The sequence below is a fragment of the Protopterus annectens genome, chromosome 12.part0, assembly GCF_019279795.1.
Source record: "Protopterus annectens isolate FY-2018-M chromosome 12.part0, PAN1.0, whole genome shotgun sequence".
In the NCBI taxonomy this organism is placed as follows: domain Eukaryota; kingdom Metazoa; phylum Chordata; order Ceratodontiformes; family Protopteridae; genus Protopterus; species Protopterus annectens.
The window spans coordinates 749,998-771,220 of record NC_056746.1 but is presented as its reverse complement, the minus strand read 5'-3'; positions in this window follow the sequence as shown (position 1 = coordinate 771,220).

Here is a 21,223-nt window from a genome sequence, read left to right as displayed (position 1 = left end):
ATTTTTGTTTCCCCTTACAGAAAAAACTTCACTTTTATGCCAACACAAATATATTTTCAAATTTTTAAACATCTGCATTAATCAATATGTTTTTTTTTTTGTTTTTTTTTTTTTTTTGGGCACATTAAAATTAAAATTAAACCCATTTTTATAGTTTTAAATTTTTGTGATCTAAATTCATTCTAGCTATGTGTTTAGGACAGGCTAAGATGTACTTATGTATTTTTTTCTTATAGTACAGTCCTTATATGGATTTGCAGTCTAGAAAATATTTAATAGTGCAAATACTCTACATTTACAAAGTAATGTTTTTGGTTTTCCCCAATGTTAAAGTAACTTACTGTGGCACTTTACATTAGAAAAAATTTAAAAATTTTGCAAAAGGCATGAAAATGCTTTTATTGACATGAATGTATAAAACAAAAAAGAAAGTAGTAAAAGCCTTTGATTGTATCGGTTGAATAACCATGTAAAACCTGAATAACCGATAAAATGAATCAAAGGGTTTTATACATTCCAATCCCAAAAAAATGTTTTTACTGCTTTGTTTTATTAATCTGGTGTAAGCTACATGACCGCTAATTACTATTAACATAGCTTGGAAAATTTGGGGTTTTACGGGGTTTTGCTACTGAAATCCTGCGGGTACTACACTGTTAGATAACCTTTTGGGCAAGGAACTATTTCTGATTGGTTTGGAGGTACGGAGGGGGGGGTATTGATCTGATGGATATAGGTAAGGAGTCCCAGGCCATGGCAACATGGTATAAATGTTGATCAAGCCCTGCAAATTTGATAGGGGTGTGGACAGAAAGGGTTTTCCTCACTTAATGATAATGATGGAGTACATAGTTGTACTGAACCATATTTAGTGCTAGACAAGCAGATTATTGCTGGCTAATGTTGTAGGTGGGAAGAAGCTGTGTATATGTTAGTTGAGTAGTGAGTTCTGAAAGGGTCATTTGCTGCAAATGTAGCCACTTTGTTATAGCATTGCTCAAATTTTGCTTTTTATGCTGCCTGGAAGTTAATAAGAATGGGTGCTCCATAAAATAGTGAGGAAACGTTCTAAGTAGTGGAACATATAGCTTTAGTTGTGCTGGTGAGAACATTTTTGAATCTGTAAAGCATTGCAAGTTTTTGCTGATTTTTGTTTATACAGTTTTGTATGTGCATTTCAAATATAAGATTATAGGTTCATAGGTAAGGTTATTACTACGCTAGCTGCTCTTGCAGGCCATTTTATCTAGCTAATTTCCCTTTTTGTGTTGGAACATATTCTTTCCCACTTGGTTATAGATTGGCCTTACCCATGGTTGATAATTACATATTATCCTAATGAGAATAACTGGGATCATCCCATAGATAATTTGAGTGGGCCTATGCATATGTAAAGCATTTAGGAGCTGCATCTGCCCATTGGTAGTGCATGGGGCAGTTCTGGGGTAAATTTTCTGTTTCCCATCCATATATCTAAGTTGCACTTGAAAATGGACAAGGATGAACTGTGTTTCATGTGGGTGAGGAGTCTGTTCCACAGCGGCAGTATCACCTGCGAGATATACCTGTCCCTCCAAACTGTTACTGTTGCAGAAGAGGTTTAGATACCTAGGCAAAGTATTTATGATGCCATTGGACATTGATGTGTATTAAAACCATGAGTAATAGGTCAGAGGATGCCTTGTATGCCAGCCGAGTATAGTTACAGGGTTTCTCGGTCCATGAAGGATGTGTTGTTTAGGCCTTCCATCCTTTCAGTGACGTTGTGGGAGCTCAAGTTGTTGCATGTGTCTGAACAGATACATGCCAAAGAGGGCATTATGTGCAATAACTGGCCCAGTGAAGGCTGAGTAAAGGGGATCAATGACATCTCTAGACCTAGACACAATTCCTTTGTTTATAATCTGTGCAATAGAGGAGGACTTTCTTATAACAACAGCCATATGTTGATCAAATGTTAAGTCAATGTCCACATAAATTCCCAAACCCTGAACAACTGGGTCAAGTCTTAGGGGCAAATTGTCAGTGTGATTTATTCCCAGGTATAGATGACTTCACAAAATATACAGTAATGCAGTTTTGGTATTTACTTTTAGACCATGATTTTGACAACAGTATTCGAGACAAGCCTCCTGCAGGATGGCATATCATTTTAGGAGTCAGTGACTTCTCCAAGATTGCACTCATCTGCAAACTTAGAGGTTATCATCCACTTTTGTTATTCAGAAATTACAATCATCCCATATCCTGCCTCATTATTTGCTATTAGAAGTGACTTCATGGTGTTTTATTAAGTGAGAGGATTTTGAATGTTGTTTTCATGAGACAGCCCTGAGGGGAAAAGGTAGTATTTTGGGGTGGGGTGAGCATGAATTGTGAGTTACAAAGCCATGTTATAGTGTCTGTTACAGTTTCCTGAGTACTTTTGGGGGATGTGCCGTTATCTGATAAAATGAGTGTGAATTCACCAGTGTATTGCATTAGGGAAGCCTGTGGTGTACATTAGTGGAAGGTGCTGGTGTGTTGAGGAGTAGACCAAGGATAGAGCCTCATGGTACACTGGTAATGACTGAGAGGTATGGTGAGAGGGCAGGGTACCATTGTACTGACTGAAACCTGTTGGAAAAGTAGGTTTTGAACCATAGAAGGGTGCTCTGTGATAGACCTAATATAGACATTTGAAGTAGAATTTTGGTGTGACAAAATGTGTTGAAGGCTTTAGACAAGTATAGAAATAAGGGGTTGAGTAGTTTGTCATTATCTCTTTCTTTATTAACAGTATCTATAAGGGTTAGAGGTGAGTGTTCGTTCTATGGGAGGTGTGGGATACACAGTTTGATTCTGAATTTGGGGCAATTGGCCTACTATTCTCCCATGAACCTAAGACCACTTTAGGTCGAAGGTTAGTGATGTCTGTTGAATTTTCTAATTTGTGTATATGTGTGATTGTTTCCAAAGAAAGGGGGCATGAGATTCCTAGACTGACATATTCATAAGGATTGAGATGAGACAGGCAATGCTATTGGCTGCTATTTTAAGGTACCAACTTGGAAGGTCATCAGCTGAAGCTGAATATGGTTTGAGTTGTTTTACATGGAATGAGGGACCTAGTTTGAAGGTGAAAGTGGATGTAGTGAAAATGGTTGTTGGGCAGGGTTGGGATTGGGTGTGGGGAAATTTTTGGTTAGGAACACTATACGAGGTATGAAACAAAAGATGAATTCTATTGCAGGTTTGAGTGGGTTTTTGGGAGAAGCATTAGGGTTGAATTTTGACGAGGATGCCAGATGTTTTAATAGATTACTGGAATCTTTATAGGGTTGGGTTAACTATAGTTCAGAGTGTTGTTTTGGGATAGTTGTTTTGCCTTCATTTATTTTCTTTTTATTACAGATGGAGCATTCTGAAGTTTGAGATATTGTGATGTTTTGTATTTCTACCACTCTTTCCACACTTTTCTTTATCCTGCATTAGCATTCTACTCTTTTTAGATAGCCAAATTGCATTATTTGTTGTAGTGTCTTCCTTCCAGGGGTTGTAAGGCTATTTAGAAGTTGCTTTGAATTCATATAAAGCTTCCTGTAAGGATAGGATTTTTTGGGGATTCCAGTTAAAAAACAATAGGGTAGTATTGCATAACGCTGAATTAAACTTGGACAGGTTGCATATTGTTTTATAGACATGCCATTTAAGTGGATGTATCAGATGTATGGTTTAATTTCACCAAAACTGTTGGGTTTCTAATACCATTTGAGACTGGTCCCCATTCCTAAGTCAGGGGATAGTTAAAGTTCATGAAATTAGTATTGCTTCAATCTTTGTTATCCAAAAGTGTTATTTAAAACCCACAATAGGGCCATAATTGATTCCTGCAATTCAAAGGAGTTACATTAATGGGTAGCATATCTAAAAATGACTTTATTTTTTTTTTTTTAAATTTTATCCATTGCTCCTACTACTGCTATTGGGAAATGCCTCAGCATTTTTCTCAACATTGCTCTCATTTCTGCCTGAAAATCTTGAGATTTTTTGTCTTTGTATCTTGGTGTATATAAAACACTGTAACGGCAATGTGCAGCAATTTCATGATCAATGCTCTTTTAGTTTTAATGAACTACTATAACTGGTGTTCCTGTACCTACTTTTTGGACTGTTGGTAATGGCTGATCCAGTCTGATGCACACTTATCATTCTCTGTAATACTTTGTGGTTCATGTTCCCAAAGCTTCTCACCTACTTCTGTATTGTGGTGTTTTCACAATCCTCAATGGAACAGTCTTGCTACACTATTGTTTTCAGTGTATAGACCATCTGGGGATCATACCCAGCAACAAGGTATGCAACCCCTTTTAGTTCTTTTTACAGAACCTATTTTTTCACATTTTCAATGGACTTTGTAAACTAATATGTTTTAAGTCCACCATCTTGGGCTTCTGTTATTAACCCCTCCCTGGTTCATAGGATCATAGGGAAATTAACCCATTGGCCTTGAGGCCCTTATAAGCCTAGCTTTGAGTTTAACCCATGTTTTGACAAGTCAGCACCCAAAGCCCTTGTCCAGCAGGGACACAGGTGGAATAGGGTGTATTTTCTGTTTCCCATCCAGTTATGCAGGTTTGCTTGAAAAGGGATATTGAGATACTCTTCTTGATGTGGAGATGGAGTCTGTTCCACAGATGGGGGGTCTCTGGGATACAAATATCTCCCAAACAAGTCCTATTGATGTCACAGACCAGGTTGAGATTGGGTGTGGGTTTTTAGGGGGCTTGACTTGCAGATATGCAGCAGTCCCCAAGGCAGGACTGAGATTGCTTTGTATGCCAAAATAGGTCACCCTGAGGAGTCATGAAACTGAGTAGAGGGGCAGGGCTTTTAGCCCATCTGTGTAGGGTAGCTGTTTGAGGCCCTGGATTTTTTCTTGTGAAGAACCTCTGTGGTCTCTGCAGGGTGCATGCTTTTTGGGGGACATGCTGAAGGGGGGATTGTATAAATTGGCCTTTAAGGAAGAATACAGGGATGTTATGATCCCCTTGTACCTGGATGAGATACCCTTACTTATGGGGTACACAATATAGAAAGCTTTCTGTACAATGGAAGCAACATTTTAAAAGTCAGGGTTTCTATTAACCTGGGTGCCCAAATCCTCATGACTGATTGTGTGCTTAGGACATTGTTATTAATGTGATAATATGTACCATAAAAGGTCTCAACCTGCTAAGAGGCCAATGTGGAACACCGACCATAGCAATGTGTGGCAAACAATCAAAATGTGGAACACCCTATTTTCACACTGTGCAAAAAATGTACCTTGACCATGACCATGGTCTTTCAGCCAAAATATACGCATGGACAGACACACGCACACACACATGCACACACACACTAACTCACCCTCGTCATACTTCTCAGATGCCCAGAATTTGACAGAATGTCCAAAATTTTGTCTTGTGCTTTTGGTGTGATCCTCATAAAATATGTAGTTTTCTGGAATAGCCATTCGCATGAAAAACACAGTACAATATCTAGGAACATTATGTTGGTGTTTGCCCATGACAGTCACTGTGAGTGGTTCCTGGATCTGGTGTTTGGTAAATGGCATCACAGATGATATCTGAATGATCCTCAAACAACATAGACAGTGGAAAATAGCCTACAGACAGGAGGGTGATGTGCCAGACATGACTACAGCATATAAGTGTAGCTATACTTCATTGAGACTACTGCCTGTTTAACCAGTTGTGTGTGTGGTAATGGCTATTCTGCATGTTTTAAAACTGACAAGACAATGCTTTGTTTGTGAGGGAGCCCCATCTGTAGGGCCATCTGTGGATTGGTCGGTGTGTGGAACCATTTGTTCCCTGTGTTACTCACTGAACACACATCTGTGAACAGCAGGAGCATAGTGTCAGGATTGCAGCCAGTACATGGTGATAGTGATGAGTTACTGCCATCACATCCCTGACTGGACATATGTCACATGAAACAGTGGTATGACAGACACTGGAGTTTTCAGTGACATGCCAATAATGGGCCACTGTTCATAGCTGCAGTCACAAGTCTTCTACACTTTGTACAGATGTCATGCAGTTTTATATGTGTTGTGCTCCCTTTGCAAATGTATACCATTTGTTGTGATGAGTTGATGGTCATATCTATGCATGCTGTTGTAAGTAATCCTGAATGCTGTTGACTATTACTAAGCCATATCTGTGTTTAAACTGCAACACTTTGGCTGTATGGTTTGGAGGTCCCCCAGAACCTCCTGTCCTACTTCAGCTGGCCATGGCACTGGGCATCAGCACATCTGGGGCCCATTGGGTCTCCACCTCTGTTGGCTCTGCCCCCCTTCTGGTGGTACTGCCACAGGATGGGGCTTGCCCCCCGGGAGCAGGTCCAGACAGGAACATGTCCGCTGTCAAAAGTCCCAGATGCAGGGGGGTCATAAGGGTTTTGAGGTCAAAAAGCCAGCACAAGGGCAGAGTGTCACATTTACAGGGGGAGGCTGCCCCCCCAGACAGCCCCCAGCACTGCCACCTTTGCAGCTGTTTTGGTGAAGTGGTGGCTGCCCATGGCTGGTGACCTCTGTCCCACTATTTCCATCTGGGGGTCATGGGCTTGTGAATGCCCAACACCCCCCTTGAGGTGTATCCCCACGTGTCATATACTGACCCTGTATGCTGTCTTGTCTGTCATCCTACCCTACCTATCCTCCATGAGCATACCAACCCCCTTCACCCACTCCCACCTACGGAAACAAAAGGGCAATTGGTTCTAGAACAACATTGGCCCCCTACATAGCTGTCCATTTCACACAATTTTCCACTGGACACATTAACCCTTTAATATGCATCACAACATACCCAGTTGTCCTCAGTCTCTAAGGCAGATCCTAGTATGCACATGACTCCTAAATGTTCCAGGTACACGTGATGTGGATGACCCCCTTTTCACACAACACTACAGGTCCTCTATGGTTACCCCATTTATCTTTATCATGATGATCACCCTTAAAGAGTACTGTTATGACAAAAATTGGGAAAAAGTTAAACAAAGTGATGTATATGGCCAATGTACAAATGATTGCTTGTATGAATGACACATGTCAGTCTGAGGGAGTCTTTATACTACATAGGACAACACCACTAAAAATACAGGCATTGCTGGTGTTTCCTTTTCATTCCTTTTAATTTTGTTGTCACATGGGGTGTTCCTGATATATATATATTTTTATTTTTATATATAATAAATAAATAATTAATATATATTTATATGTTGATGTACTATATATGGAAAAAAACCCAACTAATCTCATGATGGAAATCCATACTGTTGTGACTGAGCTGGAGTATTTTGTGAAAAGGCCAAGCTGTAACTGATGGTTAGGGAAATAAAAGCGTTGTGAGGGTTGGTTTGGCCCGCAAGGCTATTTTGTTCACAAACAAGGCCATTGTAAAAGTGAAAGGCAAAAGCAGGTGAGTGGGTTTGGTTGCCGCAATCAACCCTTTACATTTTTCCTGTTAGCCTTACATTGCTTTTCCCTGTACTACGAATGGTGGCCAAACAGGGTTCCCCGGGTTCACTTGAATCCTGCTTTTGTTTGACAAATGGGGGGGGTCTACAAATTACCTTTGGCCCATTTCATTGGAACTGCCCTATCGAATGGTTTTGGAACACATTCCGACTGAGGAATCTTTTCCCCTTTAAGTTTTTTCATATTTTTGGTTTTCCCTACAATCTCACCCCCCTTTTAAATTGAACTGACATCTTCAAACAAACAATAAATTTGGGTTTTAACCCACACCTTAAAGATCAGAGCATATAATTCTACATTTTCTAAGGGTTTTGTAATATGTGCTTTCTGTCCCATCAACCTCTCAAAAGATTGGGGAAAAAAACTGAATCAGGACTGGAAACAACATCAGGGGAAAATTTAAAATTTTTCTTTAACCTGCCATTGAAGCTCAGAGATATGAATTCCCATTTTTTGAATAAAATGGTTTATAACCTTAATTTTGGCCATTATTCATTGGCCCCCCCACCTTCCTCTAAAGCACTATTTTAGGGGTTTGGGGGGGTTAAAACAAATCACGCCCCTTCAAAAGTTTAGAACATGGCCCATTTGTTCCCCCCTGGTTTATGACCTGTCCCGTATTGCCTTGGTTGAAGATAGCATCCCATTTTAAAAAAATTTTTAATCCCCAAGGGCCATCGGCCCCAGAAACCTGCAGCCCCCCATAATTGCTACATTTTACCCCTGTCCCCTTTGCCCCACCTTTCGGGGGGGGGGGTTAAACACAATACCCCCACCCCAATGCAGGACAATGGTTTTTGTGTTGACCCTGGGGGTTTTCAGGTTCACAACCTATTCCATTACACAACCCGGTTTGATAAGTAAAGGCTGCATAATTTTTTTAAAAATATTTTTTAAATTAACCTGGCAGGTGTCTCCCCCTGGGATATTTTTAAGTGGGTTGTTTATTTGTTCTGTATGTTCAGGCCTAGAGGGGGGTTATCTACATGTTAAAATTTTTTTTATTACCCTCAAAATGCACGGCCTTGCATATGTTACTTGTAATGCTGTATGTTCCTGCTATTTCTGATAACATCACAAATTTTTTTCTTTACAATACACATAACTGACATGTGTACATGTAATTTAAAGTGCTTATTTTTTTTTAAAATAATTATAATATACCCATTTCATTTTTCTGCATATTATATATTTATATGTGGGAATGTTTTTCTTCTCTTTGTTTTTGACTACTGGGGGAGGGGGATTTCCCCTGGGGGAGATAAAAATTCATAGTTACCTGTTTTGCCTTGCCTTAAAATTACCTTTGTGTGTGGGCTTAGGGTGGGTGCTGTGCACCGCCCAAAACACATTTCACCCAGGGCTGTTAATAGGCCCACACAACACCTGAACCTGACCCCTAAGGCTACCCAAATTCCCCCCCCCTCCTCAAAACTTTACCTTCTGGCTGTTTGGGCAACCAAAGCGCCCACTTACCTCTGGGACCCATTTCATACAATTGTTTTTGGCCCCCGGGCCACAGGGGGTTTACCCCCATATCCCCTATGTTCACCCCCCAGAATGTTTTTTTCTATCACCTTCTTTTGGTTTTTTCAATTTTTGGGGGTTCCCCCCGGGACGCCCCTTTGTTTCAAGATTAGAATTTGGGGGGATTGTTTTGTACCGTGTGGCTGGGACTCTTTACATTTTTGTGGGTTTTTTTCCCTTCATGTGAACATATAACAGGCCCCCCCAAAAGGGACAATTTTAAAACTGGTATTTCCTAACAGGGAAAAAAAAATTTTCCCAAACATTTGTTTTTTTAAACATAATAATTTAAATTTCCCCCTCAAAAATTAAATTTATGGGGGAATTCTTTGATAAACCAAAAGAAAAAAACAAATTTTTTAAACCCTTTTTTATGAACTATGGCCCAAAAATTATGTAATTAAAATGGTACAATATTCATTGATAGTGGTTCCGCCAAAGAATTGGATAGTTCCCTTTTCAGTCCCCATACCTTTTATTTCAAATAAATTTAAAGAAAACTTTTTGTTTCAGGGGTAAACCATAAAAAAATTGTATTTGATAAAAAGAAAAATGGGGGCATAAAAATCCTTTAACTTTTTTTCTTACCGAAAGAGAATAATTTCAATCTGGGGCCCAAAGCATATAGACCCCTATTGTCAAATACATGGTGGGTTTTAAAGCGAACTTTAGCCAAAAAATTTCTTTTCCTATTAACTGAATTTTTCTAAAAATACCTAATTCCATTTAAAATATAAAACCCCAAATAACAATTTTTAAAAAATTATTCAATACATAAAATTATTCAAAATAAAAACCATATAAAACGGGGAAATAAAGTTTTAAAAGTAAATAAAATATATATTTATTAAATTTTAAAATTTTTCCAATTTTTTTTAATTTTTTAAAATTAACAAAATATTCTCATTTTAAATTTTGGTCTACAGATTTAGGTGAATTGCAATGTAATCCTTATATGCCTGGTTAAAAGCATTTATCATTGTCAAATTTTTATTTGAAAAAAGAAAACCTTATCCCCGATTTGGGTATGTCTATATAACCATTTAAATTTTTAAAGAACATTTTTTAATTTTTTTTCAGCCTTTTTTTTTTACCCCAAAGTGTAAAATATGAACACAAAATACAATTTTGGTTCCAAACATGGAACCTATTACCTTGCTGCCATTTAGGTCCACAAAATAAAACCAAAATTTTAAGGAACATTTAATCGTTTACAGTTAAATTTTTAAACTTTCTTCTATAATAAATTTCTTCCATCCTTTAAACATTGAAACTTTCACCAAATTATCAATGTTATTTGCTAATCAATTAGGATTATTTTGAAAGGGGAAACTGATAGGGTTTAAAAATGGGGGAAACATGGTTTTAAATATTTTCAAATTTATTGTTCCATTATATTATGGTTACCCAAAAGGGTGGGGAAACTATGGTTAATGAAACAGTTTTAACAAATTTATTCAGTTCCTTATAATTTACCAAACAATGGAAAACCATGGTTAATAAAAATTGATTAAATGTATTATTCCATTATAATGGGTTCCCAAAAGGGTGGGGAAAACCATGGAATGGAGCATTTAATTTAAAATTTTCAGTTCCATTAATTATTTCCCCAAAATTAAACATGGTTAATGGGGAAACGTATTAACGAATTTTTAGTTCCATTATATTATGGGTTTAAACTTAAATTTAATGGAACGTTTAATCAAATTTATTCAGTTCCTTATATTTGGTTTCCCAAACTTAAAATTTAAAATTTTCGTTTTTCAGTTCCCTTTTTTAGGTTAAAACGATTAAACCTTTTAAAAAAAATTATTTAAATTTATTTATTCCTTATATTATGGTTAAAACAGGGTGTAAACCATGGTTAAAAAACAATTTAAATTAGAATTTTTAGTTCCATTTTTTACCCAAACAGGGCTTTTACATTTTTTGAAAATAAATTTTTAAACACCCAAAAAACCAGTTTTGAATTTTCCCACATTAAAAAATTCAAGTCTTTTTCAAAGATTTATATTAGAAACCTGGAGGTCTTTCCCTTGGTGAAAGGATAACATAATAGTTTTAAAAGAGAAAATAATTTGTGTATTTTGCAAATTTAGAAAGCTTCCCTTGTTCATAACATCCGAAATAATTTCTTGTGTTTGTTTAAACTGAAACTGTGTATTTAAAAAACAAACAAAAAAAACACCCCAAAAAAAACACACAAAAATTGTGTAAATATAAATTAAAAAAAAAAAATAGTAAAAAAATTAAATTTTAATATAAAAAAATATAATAATAAATTTATATTTATAAATTTTGTGTTTTTCTAAATTTATTTTTCAAAATTAATCTACTGGTTTTTTTTTTCTTTAATTTTATTTAAAACCTAATAAAAATGAACTTTTGAAATTTCAATAATGGAAATGTTTAAAATTTTATTTTACCATGTAATGTTTGTACATATTTTTCAATTCCTTTAGTGGTCTCAAAAACCCCCAAAAAAACCATCTATTATTTTTTGGTTTTCCCACAACCAATTTTTTTTCCTGATTTATCCTTTTTAATTTTGGCCCTATCAACACTACCATTTTCTTAAAAATATAAAAACATTAAATTGATATCAGGGTTGAACCAAGTATTTCCCCAAAATTTAAGAAAAAAGAAAATTTACAATTTTTTAATGCACATGGGTTTGTCCAGGACATATTTAGTAAAAAAGTTAAGAAGCAAAAGATAAACAATTTATTTAAAGAAAATTCCCTTCCCTTAAATTAAAAACATTTCAATATTTTTCTTCCCTGCAAAATAATGAAGGAAAAAACTGTTCTTTCTCCTTGGGTTTTCCCAAAAGAGTCTTCAGAAAAATTTTTTTTACACCCAAAACCCCTTTGATGCCATTTCCCAAACTGGCAGGAAGGGCTTCCTGTTTCAGTTTTTTTGGGCTTACCAATTGGTAATGCTTTTATTCGGGGTTTTCTACAAGCGTTTTCTGTAACACCAAAAAAACAAAACCCACCAAACCCCAACCACACCAAACACACCAACCAACAAAAATTATATAAATATTATTAATTAATTATATATTGTATAATTTATATTAAATATTAAACATATGTCTTTAATTATATTTTATATTAATATTATATATTTTATATATATGTTTGGTAAAAAAAAAACCTGCCAACCGTTCTGGGTTTAAAATCTTGATTTTTCTTGGGCCATTCAGCACCAACTTTTCCCCTTAACTTTTTTTGTATTTAGAGGGATACAGTGGGAAGATGGCTTGCATGTGCAGTTACCATGGTAAATTGAACGTTTTTTAAAATGCCTTTTTATGGGTTAACCATCAAGCTGATGTTTTTGATATAATGGTTGGTTCCCCCAAACACCCCCCAAATCCTTACTGCAGTCACCATTTCCCGTTGTTCATGTTATCCAAACTCAAGTCCCTACATTAGAATCCATATTTATCCCCCATCCTCAGAATAAACTTGTCCACAAAATTGGGACAGAACCAAAAATAAAAATTTTTGGGGGTCCCCTAAAATGTGTTTATGAAGAAGACATTCATATTTTTCTTATAGGCATTCTATTGAAATTTAAACCCCATAGTTTTTCTCCCTTTAGTTTGAATAAAAAAAATTGATATTTTTTGTGTCGTAACATACATAATAATCCCATTCTATTTCCTTGGTCAAGTTTTAAAAGGCCAAGGGGCTTGCCCCTGCCATTTTTTCCAAGCTGGAGTCTCTGGGGGGTTAATCTTCCCCCCAACCTTATTTATAACTCTTTAAGTTCCCCTTTTGGTTCTGAGGGCTAATTTTTTGGGAAATTTTTTCTCAAACGGGGTTTGACATGGGCCTTTTAAGCAGGCACATACCCTTGGTAAGGCTAATAAATATTTTCAGCAGCAATAACATTTTTAACCCTTTATTTTTGGGGGCTTTTGGGGGGGTTTAACTATCATGTTGGGAGAAATTCAATTGTCTCAAATGGAATATGTGACAAAAGACCTCCCTTATCTGATGTTTATGATATTATATAGAATTTTCCTAACATTGAACAGATTCAAAAAAGCTCTTCAACTTGGGGGAAGTGTTTTCTGTTCATATTGTCAATTGGAGCAGTAACCTTGTTTTTCCAAGGTAGCATGTTTTTATTTAACTCATTTTTCCCCTTATCCGTTTCTGTGGGTTTTAATTCTTTCAGTTTTTTCAATGGCCCTTTTCATTTAAATTTTAGTTTCCTTTTTTCTTGTATTCGAAAAAAGTAACAAAAGGGGACCCAAATGACACCCCGACATTTATCTGGGTGCCTTACCCTTTTTCTTTTGCCATTTAAATCTTTTTATATTATATATATATATATATATATATAATATATATATTTTTTTTTATTTTTTGGTTGGTATTTTAAAAGTAAAAACTGCCTTAAAAAATTTTTTAATTATTTAATTATTTATAAATATTATTAAAATTGTTTCCCAAAAATTTCCCAAGAATTAATTTTTTTTGGGGAAGCCTTCTTTTATAATTTCAAGTAAGGTTTAAAATAATGGGGGGCCCCTTTAAAAACCCCAATTTCCCGGGATCGGGGGGATTTCCCCTTTTTGGGGTAAATAAACCGTCCTAATGTGGGTTTAATTTGGTTCAAACACAAAACAAAAAATTATAAAAAATTTTTTTTTTAAATTTTTTTAAGGTTTTTTAAAAATTTTTAAAAATTTTTTAATAATTAAAAATTTAGACTTTTTAACCAAGTTACCCAAGGGTAATTAGTAAATTTTTTCCATTTCTTTTTTCAATCGGTTTTAAGGTTTAAAAGCCAAAGGGAATTATTTGGGGTTTTTTAAACCCCTTTTTTTCCCCAAAATTTGCACCAATTTGTTTTTTGGAGCTCTTCCCTCTTTAAAATTTTTCTTTTTTCATTTTAAGAATATTTTTTTTAAGTTCAAAGGGAAAAGTTTTACAGAAGCCAAATTAAAGTTTGGGCAAAACTTTTAACAGAAAGCCCGGGGGTAACACCCTACGGGAGGCCCAAATTTTCCCCCCCCTTTAAAACTCCCCTTTATTTTTTTCAGCCAGACATTCAACATTGCCCCCTTCAAGCTTTTGGGTTTTCTGTTTTTCCCAAACCTTTTTCATCCCCACTGCAGGTTTGTGGGCAATCATTTTTATTTTGCCCCAAATGGAATGGAAAAGTGGGTTAAAAAAGTACTTTCCTTAATTCTCCCTTGTTTCATTTTTTACTTTCCCCTTGAAACCTAACCGTAATTAAACCCATTCCCCTCACGTTTTTTTTAATTTCTTTTTTTATATTTAAATTTTTTAAAATATATTTAAATTGTTTCCCCTTTTTTTACCTCCACCTCCCCCATTGCCTTCCCCTTTTCTTTCTATTTTCCAAAATTTTTTTTTCGGCCAAACCATTTGCCCAACCTTTTCTTTTTTAAAGGAAAATGGAAATGTTTTCATTTTGTTAAATGGAAAAATTATGTAGGGGAAACACAAATTTTTTTAAAATTTTTTAACTTTTTTATGGTAAATTGCCCTTTAAAAAAATAAGTCTTTTCCCCCCACCCCCCAACTTTTTTACCCTCACTGGGGCAACCCGCTAAAATTGGGGTTCCCTATTTTCCCTTTTTTCCAAAAAAATTTTTTTTTTTTATTTAATAATTTTTTTAATTTACATTTTATTTTTATTAAATATTTATAAATTATAATTTATTTTTTAAAAATTTTAAAAATTTGTGCCTCATTTCCTTGCCCTTTTTCTTTGAAATTTTGCCCCCAAACCTTTTAAAAATTTTTTTGGCCCATTTCCCACCATTCATTTAAAAATAAAATTATTATTAAAAGAAAAGGAATTTTTTTCCCCTTCCCCATTAGTGCCCCGGGGTAAAATTTATTGGGTTTTTTGGGGACCCCCCACTTCAAATTTATTTTATTTTTTTCCTTTTTTGGAAATGTTGAAAAATAAGGGGGTTTGGCCCCCCACCCCCTTTAATTTATTCCCCAATTTGGATAAAAGGGGGAAAGGGGGCAACCTTCTGAAAATCGCCCGGGCCCAAATTAAATTTTTTGGGGGCAAAAGAAATTTCGTCATTTGGTTTTAGGAAATTTGCCAGGAAATGGGGGAATTAATTTTTTTATTAATTATTTAATTAAAATTTTTATAAAATTTATTGTTTTTGTTTTTAAAATTTTTTTTTTTTAAATTTTAAAATTTTTAAAATTTTATTTTGTTTGGGGACTTATTAATTTCCCTTCTGGGCCTTTCTTTTAGACCCAGGTAAAACCTCAGACTTTCTTACTTGGTCTTAAAGTTTTTCCTTTTATTTGTTTTTCTGGGACCTTTTTTTTGAAAGTCCCTTCTTGTGTTTTTTAAAAATATTTTTCTTTCCGGTTTTAAGAAACCTTCACCCCAGGGTATTCCTTTTTTTTTTTTTTTTTTTTTTTTTTTTTTTTTTTAATGTTTTTTTTTTTTTTTTTTTTGTTTTTTTTTTTTTTTTTGTTTTTTTTTTTTTTTGTTTTTTTTTTTTTTTTTTTTCTTTTTTTTTTTTTTTTTTTTTTTTTTTTTTTTTTTTTTTTTTTTTTTTTTTTTTTTTTTTTTTTTTTTTTTTTTTTTTTTTTTTTTTTTTTTTTTTTTTTTTTTTTTTTTTTTTTTTTTTTTTTTTTTTTTTTTTAAAAAAAAAAAAAAAAAAAAAAAAAAAAAAAAAAAAAAAAAAAAAAAAAAAAAAAAAAAAAAAAAAAAAAAAAAAAAAAAAAAAAAAAAAAAAAAAAAAAAAAAAAAAAAAAAAAAAAAAAAAAAAAAAAAAAAAAAAAAAGTTAATTAATTAAGAAAAAAAAAAAAAAAAAAAAAAACCCCCATTCTTATTTTTTAAAAAAAAAATTTTGGGCTTTGGGAAAAGAAAAATTTAAATTTTTAAACCCCCTTTTTTAAAATTTTAAAGGGGGGGGGTTTTTTTCCCCAAAATTTTTTTTTTTTTCCCCCCCCCCTAAGGGGGGGGGGGCCCCCCGGGGGGGGTTTTTTTTTTTTTTTTTTTTTTTTTTTTTTTTTATTTTTTTTTTTTTTTTTTTTTTTTTTTTTTTTTTTTTTTTTTTTTTTTTTTTTTTTTTTTTTTTTTTTTTTTTTAATAAAAAAAAAAAAAAAAAAAAAAAAAAAAAAAAAAAAAAAAAAAAAAAAAGAAAAAAAAAAAAAAAAAAAAAAAAAATTCGCGCGGAGAAAAAAAAAAAAAAGGGGGAAAAAAGAGTTGGGGCGGGGTTTGGGTTTTTTTAAAAAGTTTAATTTAGAGAAGCCCATTGCTAACCAGTATCGATGTTTCCTTACATTTCACTATAGCTAGTTTTGCTTTATTGTATGTATTTCTGACTCCAACTCTGTTCAAGTTACACAAATTTTTAAGGAAAGCAATTTCATCCGGCCTGCAACTTCTAACAGAATAAATCATAATTGGAGGTTACCAGTCTAATGGCCCTAGAGCCTTTTTATGCCTAGCCATTCATGCCCTAGTTTTCATAGTTGTCTGTGCCTAAGGACTAAAAAGACTTTGGTGTATGCCTGTGCCTTTAGACTCATAAGTTGCCATCCATAAAAGCCACAGGGTGACAAGTAGGGGTGAATTTATGCTTTCCTATCCATTGGTCCCAAAATGTTATTGGAATAAGCTTTAAAGAAGAGCTTCCTGATGTTCCTTTCTGTCTCCCATTGCTGCAGTCCTTACATATGGGTATTCCGCCTGTCCCCCAATCAGCCCTGGTCACCAAAGTTGGCATAGAACTCAAGGCCGGGTCATCGGCGCCCGAGACTGACGCCAGTATCGCATAGTACAAATGCGCATGACCCATTTTCATAACCTCCTGGGGTCTTTTCTTGTCACAAGTGGTCCTAAGCAGAAGAAGCTTTTTAAGTGCTGCTCAAGCATTCTTGGAATTGTCAGTTTTCGAAGTTTCAGACCGAGACCAAGTTGGGCTAAGTACCCCCATTGGGGACACTTTTGTCTTTTCTCTTGCCTCTAGTATTGACTTGATGTCAGAAAAAGTTAATGTAACGCATTTTGTGGGAAACAGATTCCCCTCATAGGGATCACCATCCACTCTGTATTCCTTTGTTTCAGGGCCTGAGCTAACGCACGTTGTTGCTGGGCGTTGCTTTTGTGCTACTTTTAACAAGCCGCACTTCATTAAACGGCCGGGGTTGGACTATTCTAGGCTGGTGTTCTGGCAAACGCTTACACTGATAACACGCCGCCAGATTCCTCCTGGACGACTGGTTCTTCTAAAGAAACGCAAAGAAAAGTCTTTGCGGTCCAAACAGGATGAGTCGGCTCCACTCCAGACGCCGGTTCTGTAGTACCACAATTGGCTACTTCAGCGGCTCCTTCCTGAAAGTTTACCTTGAGTCTCTCGGGAGCCTTTTGTTACTGCAGGGGAAGTGGCTACTTCTCCCAGTGTTAGGGCCAGGCTGAGGGTGCTTCTCTGCTGTCCGTGGTTCCCTCCCCTCATAGGGTAGATGGGCCTCCCTCCTTCTCAAAGCAAAGCTCCATTCTAAGTCTAAGTCTGCCCCTGCTGGGTGCTATAGTCCCTGTGGGTCCAGCTCCTAGGAAGCACATGTTAAAGATGGCTGAAGATTTGATTACTTTAATTAGGGGTTCTCATGCCCCCCTGCTGTAAGAGAGGCTCCAGGGTAGACAGAGTTGGCGTGGTTTGGTCTAGTCTTCCAATGAGTCAGATTCCTCTGTAGAAGAACTTGTGGATTTCCCTCCCTCCTATTCTTGATTCGGAGGCTGAGGACATCTACTCCCTCTCAAGGCCCCTCCCTCCAGAAGATTTTTCTTTTTCTCTGAGACTCTCTTTGCATTCCATGAGGGAAACATTTCCCAAATGGGAAGGCCAGGATTATTCTGATTCTCGTGAAAAGACTAAGAGAATTTCTTGTTTTGCCTCAGCATAGGCCCTTGGCTATTCTCCCTGTACTGGATGTTGTTCAGGATGTATTTCTTCTGAGGCTGCCCTTAACCCAGATTCTCCTGCCTCCTGCCCCGTAAGTTAAACCAGATAGATACTGGCCACAGGGTCTCGAAGCCTCACAAGTACTTATATAAGAGTCCTAGGGCTGATCCAGAAACCATTACCTCAAGGCCCCAAAGGTGTTAGGGCTTCTGTGGTTAGGGAATCCAGTTCCTCTGGACAAGGATGCTAGGGCTCCTGGATAGGTGGGGTAAAAACTGTATACCCTTCGACTTTGGCTAAGTGAGAGCTTTTAAATTGTCAGTTTCATATGCCCGCATCAAAATTTTGTTGGGCCAATTGAAATGTAAAGTAGATGCTTTAGCTGAAGGTATTGAAATGTAAGGAGCTTCCAGGATTTTAGTGGCGCTTCGTGACCAAGTTGGTAAGCATTCTTTGCAGTGTGGTTTTGATGTTTTACAGGCTTCTTCCAGGGTGGCTGCTAATAGTTCAGTTGTCTTCGTAGGCATGCTTGGCTTAAAGATCAGGACCTTGTCAGAGCATGTTAAGGCCTCGAAATTATGGATGCCTCCCTCTACCAATCTGATGTTCTTTTTGGTCCTCCAGTAGAACTAGTTTTTGAAAAAGATGAGGAAAAAAGCTAAGTCTATGCAGACAGTTAAGGACTTTACAGGTTCTGTAGCCTCCCCAAGTTCAGTAGGAACTGGCTCGCTATGGGATGGTCTTTCCCTCTTTCAGATTATCAATCTAGGGGCAGGTCGAGGCGAGGTAGAGGTAGGGCTTCCTCCTCAGGGCCCCAGCTACTTCTGTAGGTCTTTGAGTTCTTCTACCCTCTTCTGCTGGGAGAGGGCAGGGGTCAGTCCTTTCGAAACAGACCCAATGACCTGTGGTTCCTCAGCTGCTGTGGACTCTGCCTTGCTGGCAGCCCCTCTAGGAGGAAAACTGAGACTTTTCAAAAGTGAATTGGGCATTTGCTTACCCAAGACAAATGGGTATTGGACATAATAAATCGAGGCTACAAATTTTATTTTCACACATTCCTCCTTTCAAAGCAGTATGCCGGATGTGCCTCTATCAGCAAAGACTGGAAGCACAGACACAAATTTCTTCCCTTAAGCTTCCTGCTTGGGGAGCAATACAGGAAGTACCTTCTGCAGAAAGAGGCACAGGGTTTTATTCCCTGGCCTTTTCTTAGTGCCAAAGAAAGGAAATACTTGGAGACCCACATTCTGGACTTGTCCATTCTAAATACCTTTCTTGGAAATTCCAAAATTCAAGATGTTAACACTGCAACAGCTGTTACCTATGCTGGGCAAAGATCACCTGGATGGTGACTCTGATCTCTTGTAAAGAGGCCTATCTTCACATTCCTATCAGGCCTCAGTTGCAGGAAATTCCTGAGATTTCGGAAATTGGGAATTTGCATTATCAGTTCCTTTCTGCAGTACTGCTCCCCTCATTGGCTTGTTCAGCGCCTGTGGTATTTTCACATAAAGTCCTGGCTCCAGTAATAGCTTTTCCCTCAGGACTAACAGGAATTCAAAAAGCCTACTTCAACCAGGACTGGTGTTGATCTCGAACAGACAACACGACTTGTCATGGTGGTACATCAACAAGCAAGAGGTAACTCATTCTTACCCTCTTTGCAGACAAGCAATGCTGTAATGGGAAACTGCTTTGAATCTGGTACATCACTCTTCGAGCACACAGTTTCTGCCAGGGAGCACAAAAATTCTTTTTAGCAGATGTTCTGAGCAGACAGATTTCGTGGATCCTCACGAATGGAAATTGGACCCCTCAGGTATTTCTTCAGTTGACACCTGGCTTGGGGAACTCCGACATAGATCTGTTCGGCTTCTCCTCTGAATTTCCCAACTGCCACTGTTTTGCACACAAGGCTATATTTCATCCAAAAGCCTGAAAATAGATGCACCTATCCTTCAGTTGGAGCAACCTTCATGTGGCTATGCTTTTCCTCCTTTGGCTCTTTCTTCCAAAGGTGCTGGGTTGAAAGTCAGGAGGGACAAATCCTTTGCATGATCCTGATAGCACCGGATTGGCCTCGCCTAGCATTGGTGTACCTCTGTTGAGGAGCACCCATTAATTCATGTACCACCTTGGCCATGGCTACCACAGATTCCTCACTCTATTGTCTCACAGGAAAACAATCATTTTCTCAATGCTCAGGTGCAATCCCTTATGGAACTGACAGCCTGGCGCATTCTGTTTTAGAGAAGGAGGACCTTCGCTCCCTCAACAAGTTTTGGATGTTATTTTTGGAAGCCAGGGCGCCCCTTAGTACTTTAGGAAAAAGCTTCTATGCTGGTAAAATGGAAGAGATTTTTCTCTCTTGGAGTGTCAGCTTAAAGGCTTTGATGTCAAAATTGCCTAATTTGAGCTTGTACATTGCAAATATTTGACTATTTTATTGGGATGCAAGGGCTTGTCCCTTCTCTTCTGTAAAAGCGTGCATGCTGCAGCTTATTTCTGCTCACTAAGTGATTGTGGGACCTCCTTATTTTCACATCCATTGGTTAAACAGTTTCTTAGAGGGTAAAGAATATAAGACCCCCTAACGGAGGGCTCCTTACTCCTACCTGGATCTTAATTTTGCGTTTTTGGAAAAAGCTGGACTTGCCTCCTTCCTTGAACTCCGCAGCTACAGCTGAATTGCAGTTGTTGGTTCCTTGGAAGACTGCTTTTTATTGGCTGTTACTTCTGCTAGAAGGGTATCTGGAATTGACAGGCCCTCATGGCAGTGGAACCTTTCTGATTTTTCACAATGACAGAGTTTTTAATGTATCATTTTAATCCTACTTTTCTGCTCTAAAGTGATTTCTCAATGTGGCATTGAACCAATTCCATACATTTGCCTACTTTTATGCTAACCCCAAAATGAAGGGGGAAAAAAGTTTTGCATTCTTTGGATGTACATAGGCAAAGTTAGCTGCGGCTATTATTTGGTGCTGCAGAACCAAAGAGTTCAGAAGATCTCAACAATTATTTCCTCTGTTGTTTCTTTTGCTTTGACTTCAATGAGAGGGAAAGCTGTCCTCGGCAAACAACTATTTCCAAGTGGATTGGCACATTGTATTGCTTCTTTTGTTACCTTCCTATCATGGAAAAGGGATGTTCCAGTTGGGATTTATCATTTTAAGGGCACCCATGGGGACTAAAGACATTTAGAGCAGATTATGTCAACTAGCATTCATTT